This window comes from Myotis brandtii, unplaced genomic scaffold, assembly GCF_000412655.1.
Source record: "Myotis brandtii unplaced genomic scaffold, ASM41265v1 scaffold457, whole genome shotgun sequence".
Classification (NCBI taxonomy): domain Eukaryota; kingdom Metazoa; phylum Chordata; class Mammalia; order Chiroptera; family Vespertilionidae; genus Myotis; species Myotis brandtii.
In genome coordinates this window covers 708,745-721,104 of record NW_005367475.1, presented here as the reverse complement: position 1 = coordinate 721,104, position 12,360 = coordinate 708,745, and the positions used below count along the sequence as shown (strand labels likewise).

The 12,360-nt window shown below is 43.7% G+C and overlaps 1 protein-coding gene across 6 annotated transcripts in view; it reads right to left on the bottom strand.

Moving 5' to 3' along the window:
* Positions 1-12,360, bottom strand: part of ZNF532 (zinc finger protein 532) — a 103,054-nt gene that overhangs the window by 58,224 nt on the left and 32,470 nt on the right. The window contains exon 1 of one of the 6 annotated variants that reach the window (XM_005875285.2): positions 1,301-1,397. The exons of the other annotated variants lie outside the window; for them this stretch is intronic. The gene's annotated coding sequence lies outside the window, so the exon portion shown is untranslated. Of the gene's footprint in view, positions 1-1,300; positions 1,398-12,360 lie in introns of those variants that run through there. 6 annotated transcript variants of the gene reach the window in all.

Here is a 12,360-nt window from a genome sequence, read left to right as displayed (position 1 = left end):
TTTTTGTGCACCGGGCCTCTAGTAATAATAATAATAATAATAATACAAACACATACATATACATACATGAATGTCTAAGTGTGGATAGTTTTGAGGAATAAGCAATAATAAATGGAACTATGGATGGAATATAAGAATTACATGTCATTTGAAGGCCCCTACCAAGTGACAAATGGCAAAGAAAGTGCTCATTTTATCTTTTGTCCTCCACACCAATCAGACCTTGAGTGAATCTTGACAATCAGCGAACACTTTGTAGGTGTGCAAAGAACTGTGTGACACATCATATCATCTTCCAGCCCCATGGGTGGGGACCTAATTACACTGCCCCCAAGGGCAGAAGAACATTTTCTAAACAGCATACGCATGGTAGCACACCATCTGTGAAGACAGCTCGTACATAGATGAAATGAACAGAATATGCATTTTGTTAATTCTGTATGCATTAACAAGAAATTAGTAAAGATGGCCTGGCAGCTCAGTTGTTTAGAGCATCGTTCCAATATGCCAGGGTTTCGGGTTCAAACCCCATTCAGGGCACATACACGAGTCAACCAATGAATGCATAAACAAGTGGAACAATAGATGGATGTTTCTCTCTCTCTAAAAAGCAATAATTAAAAATTAAAAAGAAAATAAATTAGTAAATACAATTGCTGTGAGCCAGAATAGACATCTACTTGTTTAGTAAATAGACATTACTAGATTCTGATGGCAGCACCTATCATATACAGATACCTCAGCAAGGTCAGGCGTGTTCTTCCTCAGCTAATACCTAATATTCCTGATTGGAATAGAACTGATGTGAAAGTTCAAGCTGCTTCTGGAAATATAAACTCAGAGTCATGGAAGCAGGGCACAACCTTGGGAAACACAAGAATAAAACCAGCCCAGCCCTTCCCTGTGGCTGTTCACTCTTACCTCAAAACCTCCCCTGCCCTCCTCTGTCCATCATTCTCCTGAGGGGACCAGGCCACCACAGCAAATGATCCCTACACACCCCTCAGCCTTAACAGCTCAACCTGCAATTCCTGGCTTACTTCTCACCCCCCCCCTCCCACCCCACCCCAGCTCCAAGCATTCATAGGTCTAAACAAAAGCTCAGCCATAAAGAGAGCCTTTGCTTTGTCCCCTTGGGTTCTGCAGCTGCCAAGAAAACCTCCAGAGAAGGCTGTGCAAATCCCTGCTCCGTATTCCCTGGGAGTCCTCAGTGTCACTTAAGCTCCACAGTCCTCTTCTCCTCAGTATTAACTCCCACCCTGCCAGGAGACAGGGGCTGTTTCTAATCTTTTCCTCTTACCTCCTGCACGCCTTGGCCTTTTTCTTCCTGCAGTCAACCTCCAAGACAACAGGCCTCAGGCAGGTCCTCTCTCCACACCCTTCCTTCCTACAGATCTTGTCGGGTCCTGCAGTTGGCCTGTCCAAGTTGATCCTCCTCCATGAGCTTGTCACCCTCCTCCTGTGCCTTTGGTCAGTCCTATCACCTCTACCTGCTGGCATAAAAAGACCTCCCTCAACCTTCACCTAGTGACTCTTCCTTGGTGCTGTCTCACCAACATGCTGCCTTCGAAGTCAAGTTCTCAACCCCTGGGACAAATCCTGCCCCTCCCAGCTCCTTCCTGGCCCCCTGCAATCCACTCTCCAATCCAGGCTGTCAGGAGGAATTGGGGGGAGTGATGGAATTGTTCTGTATCACAATTGTGGGGGTGGGTACACACTTGTTTGCATTTGTCAAAACCCAGAGAATTTACTGCATGTAAACTGGAGAGGGGGAAAAAGCAACCAAAAATGAGGGAAGGCCCAAAATGAAAGACCAACGGGAACAAAGAACCTAACTATATTACAGGTGAACAACATAACCATGCTGAAGAGAGTAGGGGAGAAAAGAACTAACCAAAGCTACTTTGGAGAACAAAATTCTAACTGTATATATTCTGTAGAACAAATCAAGTTTGTAATCTAGTTAGCAGTATTATACCAATGATAATTTTTTTCAGTTGTGATGTGTTATAACTATGCCAGGCAGCTAGGGAAAACTGGGCAAAGAGAACATAGAAACTCTTCTATATTTGCAACTTTTCTAGGAGTAAAAATTATTTCAAAATAAAGTTAGATGCAATTTAATAATGTAAAGCTACTAAATGAAATACAGCAAGTATCAGGACACTCCCCAAAGGGCCCATTCCCCTTCTTTGTTCCCTGCGCTTATGCTGTTACCTGTGGCCTTTCAGCTGCATTTCATTCTCCAGCCGACCGACCATCCTTCCTCCCGTGCACTCGTGCACTCCGCAGCACTGCCACGAGCTGGCTTCTCCCTGACTCGCTGGCTGTGCCCCTCTCCATGGGGGGTCCCTTCAAACCTTCATCTACCTTTGCTCCAAGGCAACCTCACAGTTCTTCTGGTCACGACAATCACATATAGTCACGGAACTCACTAATTTCTACATTCAGCCCTAATACTACCTTAAGAGCCACCTTCCCAGTTGCTGGCTCTATATTCTGCTTGGCTCTCCCAACCATCTGTCAAACTTTCACCAAAGCCCTTATGTTCCCTCCCAACCTGCTCCTCCTCTAGTCCCAGCTGTGTCACGTCAGCGACACAACCTTCTTTAGGAAAAAACTGGAAACCCTCAGGCAGCATTTCACACACTGCGAGGCAGAGACAGCGTTCTGAAGGACCCACTCGGCTTCCCACTAACACGAGACGAAAAGAGTAAATGCTGGATTGTTCTCCACTGAGCAGACTGCTCTCAGGTAGGGCAGCCTGTACTGTGCAAACAAATATTATAAATCTCTGGAAAGAGGAAAGCAATAGTTCCCAAATTCTGAGCTAAGCACAGGTCATTTTTTTCTGATACATGAACAGAAATGCCAAAATGATTTCCTCAAAGGCGCCACCAATTGTTGTTGCCACCATTATACATTAGTTACTTTAAATGCATCATGCTCCCCCCCTCCCATTTAAATATTTATTACCTGACATCTAAGGCGGCAAAATGACAGTTCATTATATACAAATTTCTGCGTTACTGATTACAAAGTTTAAACTGTCTTCCATATGGCTTGCTCACTAGTTGTAAAAGAAATTCTTGTCCAGTAAATCACAAATGAATGCATGGAAGGAGATAATGAATTTCCTATTTATTTCTTTCTGCAGCTCTATGGAATAATCTACTGACCTACACTCTTGTTACTTAACTAATAAGCAAGCACATACACAACCCATCCATACAGCATCCGAAAATGAATGAGTTTCTGTGGACAAACTCTGGTGGAGAGAATGGGCTTTTAATGTCCCAGCTACAGGAGCACTAACAATGGTGGAGGGCACAAGGCCTTCCCGTGCTGTTCCGGTCCAGCACGGACATCCCCTCCTCCCTCTGGCTTCTTTGTGTGGGAAAGTTTTCCCCCTGAAAAAATGAGGATAACAGCATACACCGAACCCCAGAGACATAAGGAGGGAAGGCTGATACTTAGATATTTAGAGGGAGCCTTGTCATAATTCAATATGCCACACAAAAAGCACAGAAAGCGTAAAATTCAAACAAGGAGAGGCCAGTGGCAGAGAATTTCAATGAAGGTTCTCACTCTTTCCATCCCACAAGCAGCCAGGAGACCTAGCTGGCCAAGCAGGTGGCCGCATTCTGGAGAACAGTGTGTGATCATTAACCTTCCTCATCACAGAGCATCTGGATTTCAGCAAGAGAAGGAAAGAAGCTAAGGGGCAGCACTCTCAAGTGGGAGGAGGGTACTGAGGGGCCAAGGTGAGAGGCCAGGGCTTACCTTGTCCATCACAGAACTCATGGGCTGAGATGTGAGCCCTGGTCACAATCAAAATTAGAGGCTGAGACACAAACGACCCACCAGGTCAGAACCAGAGAGGCGGACAGAAGAGCTGCTCAGATCAGAGGCGCAATGGCACCATCCTCACCTGACCTCTGCCACCCAACGACAACAAAATTGAAAATTTACATGTAGACACAGCACTTCAGCAGGTGCTCCACTTCCCACAAAGAGCAGCAGCAGCCACCTTGGCTGAGTCACATCTGAAAGGACTCGGAGTCCCTGTGCCCTGCAGAAGGCGAAGCTGTCTCCATCCTAGTCCTAGCCGGGCTGGAAGTCAGAGAAGGTGACCCCCAAGAGTCTTGCTTCCTCCAAATCCTCAGAACCCTTGCAAGTAAGTTTTCTCCAAGGGGGTCCCGAGAACCATATCAAATTCTAAGTTCTGAGTCTTCTAGGTAATTTTTAAAAAAATCAATCAATAATTAATGTGATGTGAGGAACAAAAAAGAAAACATATGCCTCTATCTGTTTTGAGACATGGCGTAAAGAGGAGTATATTCATCTCAGCTTACAGTTTACTAACACTTAACAGCAAGAAAGTGGTTCTCAAATAGGGTTTCCCATAAAAGACAAATATGGGGGGAGCAAAGAGCAAAGGGGGTCAAATATGTGGTGATGAAAGACATGATTTTGGGTAGTAAACATACAATGCAATATACAGATGCTATATCAGAATTATATACTTGAAACCTATATCATTTTATTAAGCGATGTTGCCCCAATAAATTTAATTTTAAAAACAGATATGGAGGAGATAGTACATCCCGAAGATGTGAATTTTATATTGTCCCCGTTGCCCACACTTTACTTATCTCCTTCATGTAACCGCCTCACGGCTGTTGGCAGGCTCCCCGATCTCAGCTGGGCCGTAAACAAGGAAAGAGAAACTCAAATCTCTAGTTCCCTGTCCATGTTATTTTGCCTTGATGAAACCAAATGCTCAAAACTTAATAAGTTTTTAATTATCTCCCTATGGTTCATGAATATGTAAAATTCTTGGAAACTGAAATAAAAGATACAAGTCACAGACCAAAATATCATTGAACCAAATTCAATCTAAACTGATGCCCAGATTCCTATGTAGTGTCAACAATAGAACCCAAAACACATTAAAAACAAAAAAAAATCAGCCTCACTCCCCATCTAAGGAATAACTTTGTATTGATCTAGACTTCTAAAAATCTGACAGCTCGCCCTAGATGGTTTGGCTCAGTGGATGGAGCATCAGCCTGCAGACTGAAGGGTTCCAGGTTTGATTCCAGTCAAGGGCACATACCAGTTGCAGCTTGGTACCTGGTTAGGGTACTTGTGGGAGGCAACCAATTAATGTGTCTCTCTACATTGATATTTCTCTCTGTCTCTCCCCCTCCTTTCCACTCTCTCTAAAAATAAATGGGAAAAAATATATCATTGGGTGAGGATTAACAACAAAAATCTATAATAATAAAAGCATAATATGCAAATCGACTGAATGACCGAACAGCAGAACGACCATCTGGACGACCACGCTATGACACGTACTGGCGCCTGGCCAGCCAAGGCAGGTGCAATGTGATTGGCTGGGGGGCCCTACCATCACCCCGCCGAGGGAGGCCCAGGCCAGCCAAGCGATTGCACCCCACACCTGTAGCCCACAGAGGGAGGCAACCGGTGGCTGGGGAGAGGGGGGCAGCAGTGGGGGCAGGGCCAGCTGCCGGCAGCCGGGGAAGGTAAGCCCCGATAGGCCCTGATTGCCGGCCAGGCCTAGGGACCCTACCCGAGGGGTCCCGGATTGCAAGAGGGCACAGGCCAAGCTGAGGGACACACACACACACACACACCCACACACCATGCACAAATTTTGTGCACCAGGCCTCTAGTATAATAACAATTAATTAATTTAATTTAATAAAAATCTGATAACTATAAAACCAAATCTGGGACATCTTGTGGAAAGAGCAGATAAGAAAAGAAAGTGAGTCACGTGAGGAGGTGAACCTGGCACCAGTGCCAAGACCAAAAATGGCAAAGACCACCTTAGTGGGTAGTTCAATCAGTTAAAGCATCATCTTGATACACCAAGATTGAGCATTCAATCCCTGGTCAGCACACATGCAAGAATCAACCAATGAATGCATAAATAAGTGGAACAACAAATCGATGTTTCTCTCTCTCTCAATTCAATAAAAGTTTTTTTAATGGCAAATACCAAAAAGTGAGGACTACCAAGCACCCAGTTCTTCATTTCTAGCACCATTCTCCACTAACAGGAATCAGGGGTCCTGGAGAAATGGCGATTCCAGGATTGGGCAGAAAATGCACAAAATGAGCCTGGAGCACCGGTGGTGCCAGAAAGCAAGCAAGAGCTCCAAAACAAACAAATAAAACAAGTAACGTTGTGAGGGGCAGGTGAAAGGGACAGACACAGAGGTCAACTGAAAGAGCTCCCAATGGGCAATGCTGGTATAATTGAGCAACAAATGAAACAGTATTAGATTATAATCCAAAGTATAAAATAAATATGAGTCCATACTGATGGAAATGATTGAATGGGGAAAAGCAGACAATTCTGTGCAGGCGAATTCCAAATACTTATGTAAATGCCCCGCCCTTATGGAGGTGAGTTAATGCCCACTCCTTAGTGACTTTCTTCCAAAGAGGACAGTTAGAGAAAGGGGAGAGGTAAGAGTAACTTTACAGTGGAGACAAACACTACCTCAACGAGGTGACCAAGGTAAGCACCAACAGTGATAAGTCATACGAATGGAAGGTTCCCTTGACGTGATGTTAGGAAACATTATCCCAGCCTAACCACCAGAAAAACATCAGACAAATCCCAATGGAGGGACACTCCACAAAAATACCTGACCAGGTACCCTCATGAAAAACAAGGGAAGCCTGAGAAGCTGTCACAGCCAAGAGAAGCCTCAGGAGACATGAGGACTCGATGTCATGTGACGTCCTGGATGAGATTATGGGACAGAAAAAGGACATGAGGTGGAGACTGAGAAAATCTAAAAATATGTGGATTTTGGATCTTATAAAAAGTGAGTAAGACAGAAATGATGAATAGCGAAGAGGGTGGGGAGAATTAAAATTCGAAGAGCTGACAGGAGCAGAAGATGGGAACTGCAACCGTTCTGCTTCCAAAGGACATTGGTGAAGGGCACTACCAACAAGAAATACTTCCTAAGTGTTTCAATAACAGCTCTGGCTATGTGGACATTGGGTTCCTGTTTCATCCTCTTACCAATGAGCTGCTTCAAGGTCAGCCACTGACTAATGCAAACAACTTAGCAACTTTTAAACCGAAGTTTATTAGAAACAGAATTTCCCGAAGTTTGCATTCTCCATGCTATCTGGACACAAAATGAGTCAAAGGATCTTCAGCAATGACAGCCAGACCCAGTCTGTGGCCAAACATGATAAATAATTATTTGGTTTCTCTTTCTGCCCGATGATGGGCAACATGACAACTCGATCACTGATAGTTTAATTTATAAAACAACAGCTTATAAAAACTAGGTCCCTCCTAAAGATTTGGTTGTATGGGCATGTGTAAGGAAATTAATCGTTTACCCCTCTTGCCATCCTTCAGGTATCGTATAACAAGGCCAGACTTTCCTTCCACAATAGCAATGTAACTGGGTTGTGCCATTCAAAACATGAGCAGTCATAAATGGAAACTACTGCTTTCTGGTATAATTTCCCAATCATATACTACAATTCACATATATCACAAAACCAATGTAACTAATGGCCCACACACAGGAAAACAGAGCAAGGTACATTTTTTTTAATTTATTGATTTGAGAGAGAAACATCGATTTGTTGTTACTCTTACTTATGCATTCATCAGTTGATTTTTGTTTGTGCCCTGACCAGGGATCGAAACTGCAACCTTGGCATATCAGGACGATGTGCTAACAAACTGAGCTACCCAGCCGGGCCTGAGTAAAATATACATTTAATTTTTTTTATTGTAATAAAATACACATACCATAAAACCTGCCATCTTAACTATATACAATTAATTTTTAAAGTGTGTTTTTATTGATTTCAGAGAGAGAGAGAAAGAAACATCGATTTGAGAGAGAAACATCAATCAGCTGCCTCCTGCCAAGTGCCAGGACCAGGAATCGAGCTAGCGACCTTTGGGTACATGAGATGATGCTCAACCAACTGAGCCACACCAGCCGGGGCTATAATTAATTTTTATATGAAGAGTATACAAAATAATAACAGCAAAAATGCTACCTAATATTACTAATTGAAGACATGCTGAGGAAAAAAAACAATTAGTTGAGCTGTCCAATTGTAGGCTGCAAATTTCTTTAAAAACCTCTAAAAGGCCATTTCTATATACACACGTTATTATCCAATATTAAGACTTTAGAGTTCTGGTATTTATATTCACTAAACACCCACACTTCATATAACAATCACTTGCTTCAGAGACTCAAATCAAATTTTGTTTTTTCCTGAAATATTTACTTAAAGTGCCTGGGGGATATTTATTGCCAGATATCCTACAATCGTTTAAAACAGTGGTTGTCAACTTTCCTAATGCCGCGACCCTTTAATACAGTTCCTCATGTTTGGTGACCCCCAATTTCATTGTTACAAATTGAACATAATTAAAGCTTAGTGATTAATCACAAAAACAATATGTAATTATATATGTGTTTTCCGATGGTCTTAGGCAACCCCTGTGAAAGGGTCGTGACCCACAGGTTGAGAACCGCTGGTTTAAAACATCTGCAACTGAACTCACCATCTACTTCCCTCTTTCCAGACAGCTATTCCCAGTCACTTTAACAATTTCACCTCCAACTCTTCCCTTTCACCGAAGCCTGCCCATTTTCCTTGGCAATGTAGTTTGAATCCATCCTCTTTTAATCCCCACCCCTCCTCTAGTTTTGGACCATCTCATCCTACATCTAGATAAATATAACACCCTGGCTTTCTTCATCCTGTCAGCCAGATTTGCCAGATCAGTCTTTCTAAAGCTCTACTATAATCACATCTATCGCTCCCTCTATTAAAAATCCTCAAATCACAGTAGCCGGTTTGGCTCAGTGGATAGAGCGTCAGCCTGCAGACTGAAGGGTCCTGGTTCGATTGTGGTCAAGGGCACGTGCCTCGGTTGCAGGCTCCTCCCTGGCCTGGGCCCTGGTCGGGAGCATGCAGGAGGCAACCAATCGATGTGTTTCTCTCATATTGATATCTCTGTTTTTCCCTCTCTCTTCCTCTCTTAAAAAAAATAAAAATCCTCAAATTACCTTTCAAATTAAGTTCAAACTCCTTGGCCTAATTTCAAGGACCCCACTCAGTCAGAGCCCAGCCAGCCATTATTTTGCCTCAGTCTCCCTTTTGTGGGTACACCTTTCCTTGTGGGCCACAATATTTCTTGACCCAGGATGCTATACACACACACACACACACACACACACACACACACACCCGCTTCGGCCACGTATGAAGAATCCATTTCTCAGGTTTTTCTGAAGGAAGAGCTTCAATTTCCTCATCTTTAAAACAGGAACTAAAAAATAAAAGAAAACTAATAGAAAAAATAATAAAAAAGAGAACTAATAATAATAGCCATATCATAGGGTGTTGTGCAAGTGAAAACAAATTATATGGAAAGCACCAAACATATAGGCATTCAAATATTTTCTCCCTCTGTTTATTTGTTAAAATAATAAAACAAAGTAGAAAAAAAAAGGAAAATGGAATAAATGTTTCTGAAACAAGAAAGTGAATTAGGTCAGCCTGGACAGGTAGCTCGGTTGTTTGGAGTGTCATCCGAATGGGCCAAGGTTGCAGGTTTGATCCCCGGTCAGGGCACATGCAAGAGTCAACCAATGAATGCATAAATAAATGGAACAAGTCAATATTTCTCTCTTTCTCTCTCTCCCTTCTTTTCCCTAGATAATCAATAAATTAAAAAAAAATTTTTTTTAAGTGAAGTAGATCACCAGATTGGAGGGAGGCATGGAGGGATGGATGAAAAAGGTGAAGGTATTAAGAAGTACAAATTGCTTCTTATAAAGTCAACGGGAATATAAAGTGCAACAAAGAGAATAGTCAGCTAGAGGCCTGGTGCACGAAATTCATGCACTCGGTGGGGAGGGGAGAGGGGAGCGTCCCTCAGCCTGGCCTGCACCCTCTTGCAGTCCGGGAGCCCTTGGGGGATGTCCGACTGACAGCTTAGGCCCGCTCCCCGGCAGTCAGACATCCTTAGCGCTGCTGTGGAGGCAGGAGAGGCTCCCGCCACTGCCGCTGCACTTGCCAGCTGTGAGCCTGGCTTCTGGCTGAGCGACACTCCACCTGTGGGAATGCACTGACCACCAGGGGGCTGCTCCTGCATTGAGCATCTGCCCCCTGGTGGTCAGTGTGCATCGTAGCGACCGGTCATTCCACCGTTCAATTTGCATATTAGCCTTTTATTATATAGAATAATATTGTAATAACTAAATATGGTGCTAGGTGGTGGGTACTAGGCCTACCGGATGATCACTTTGTAAGGTGTATAAATATCTAATCACATTGTACACCTGAAACTAATGTGATATTGTATGTCAACTGTAATTGAAAAATAAATTTTTAAAAATAACGTGAATTAACAACAATAAAAAGAACGTGAAATAGTTTGAGGTGATGATGATGGTTTGACCAAAGGAAGAGGAGCATTCTTGGGTTCCACCCAGAGCAATGGCACTGGTTTCTTATTACACTTCATTTCATTTCAAAATGAATGGCCTTTGTCCTAATGTGGATGTGGCCCCAGGCTCCTCTGGGGATCAGCCATTGGCAGGGTCACCTGGAGTTCACACATGGAAGGAATGCAATTTCCTCTTAAATGGCAGTAAAATTTAAACTCGCAAAGCAAAATACTTCCAATGTCTTTCTGACTGTCCCATGACCCTTTTCTTAATTTCGAAATGGTCTTCCCAGTCAAGCATAACCAAGGCTGGCTGTGATCCCCACTGCTCCTTGCCTAACCCTGGCCCAGCCCCCACCTCTAGAGCATGCTCACCGCTGACTGGCAGCTGCCCAGACCAGGCCCCACAGATGGCTGACTGTAAGTCCTAAACCAACATTCTAGGAAAAGCTACAGAAAAACAGCAATGGACAGACTGGGCTTGGAGAAAAGTCAAAGCAAAAATGGGCTATGCAGTTCTTGTCTTGTTGTAGAGGTATCTTCCATCGCCAGCTAGTTCTCTGGAAAGTTGAATGGCTACCCTTCCTGCTGGGAAAAAGGGAGGCAGCCTTGGAGGTGAGAGAGGGAACGACCACGGCCAGGCAGCTGTGAAAGCAGGAGCCACACAGGAATTCCAGAGGTCCAGAATGGGGGACAGGGCTCCCTGTAGCAGCCCCAAGAATGGTTAGCACTCATTCAGGACTATCCCAAAGACCTTGCTAATGTGTGACTCCATTACCACGATGTAATCATCATCATTTACAACAAGTGCTGATGTTTGGCTGTCTTCTCTCTCTAACTGGTTCAGTCAGACCCCAAAAATCCATTTTCTAAAACTGCCCATAGAAATGCCCGCCAAAGAGCATGAGAGCTATGTAAATATATGCATGAGAGCTAGAGTTATGAAGTCACTGAAAGCAACAACTACTTTCACACAGCACCATAGCACGCAGCCTCCACTTCTTCAACTCCTGAGACACTTGGGGGCTGGATTCAAAGGCAGACCTTCCAGCTCCCAAGTCAACGACCAAATACTCTTCAAGCACTTGAAAATTGCTAGAAGCCAAGAGGACATGATGGCCAATGATCTGGGCTTGGCAATTCCCAGCTCCAAAACATCAGAAGTTCAAGTCAGGCAGAGATATTAAACAAGGAAGAGGGAGACAGGGAGAGGAGGAGGGGACGGAAGAGGGAGGGAGGGGGCCGGGGGGAGAGAGAGAAAGAGAGAGAGAAAACAGAGGAGGAAAATTCCCATGTCTGTCAGAGGGTCCTTCAGTCAGTCCTCAGAATGCATTATAGAGAACAGGCACAATGTTATTGGTATTTTACTCTTTTATACATGGCAAAAATTCCCCATGAAAGAATGTTGACTGAATTCATGAGCTTCTTTCCCTTCCCTTCTGGAATTCTATAAAGATGACATTAAAAGTATTTTTAAAAAGATAAAAATAGGCAAATATGTAAGACAGACTGGTGGTTACTCAGGGCTGGAGGGAGGGCGAACTGGGGAGTGATAGCTAAAAGGCACAGAGCTTCTTTTTGAGGTAATAACAAGATCCTACAATGGCCTGGAGATGGTTGCCCTCTGAATAGACTAAAACCACAGAATGTTAAGTTATAAAGGGGCAAGTATGTGACTGCATTCTCAATAAAGCTGTTGCCAAAAATTAACTCTATGCCCAAAGGGCAATGAGAAAAGAGTCAAGGAAGAGGACGGTGGAGTAGCCACTGAGCCAGCAGAGTCCAGGAGTGAGTTAGGCCCAGCCAGTGTGGTTCAGTGAGATCACATGAACCAGGAGATCACAATTCAATTCTTGGTCAGGGCTCCATCC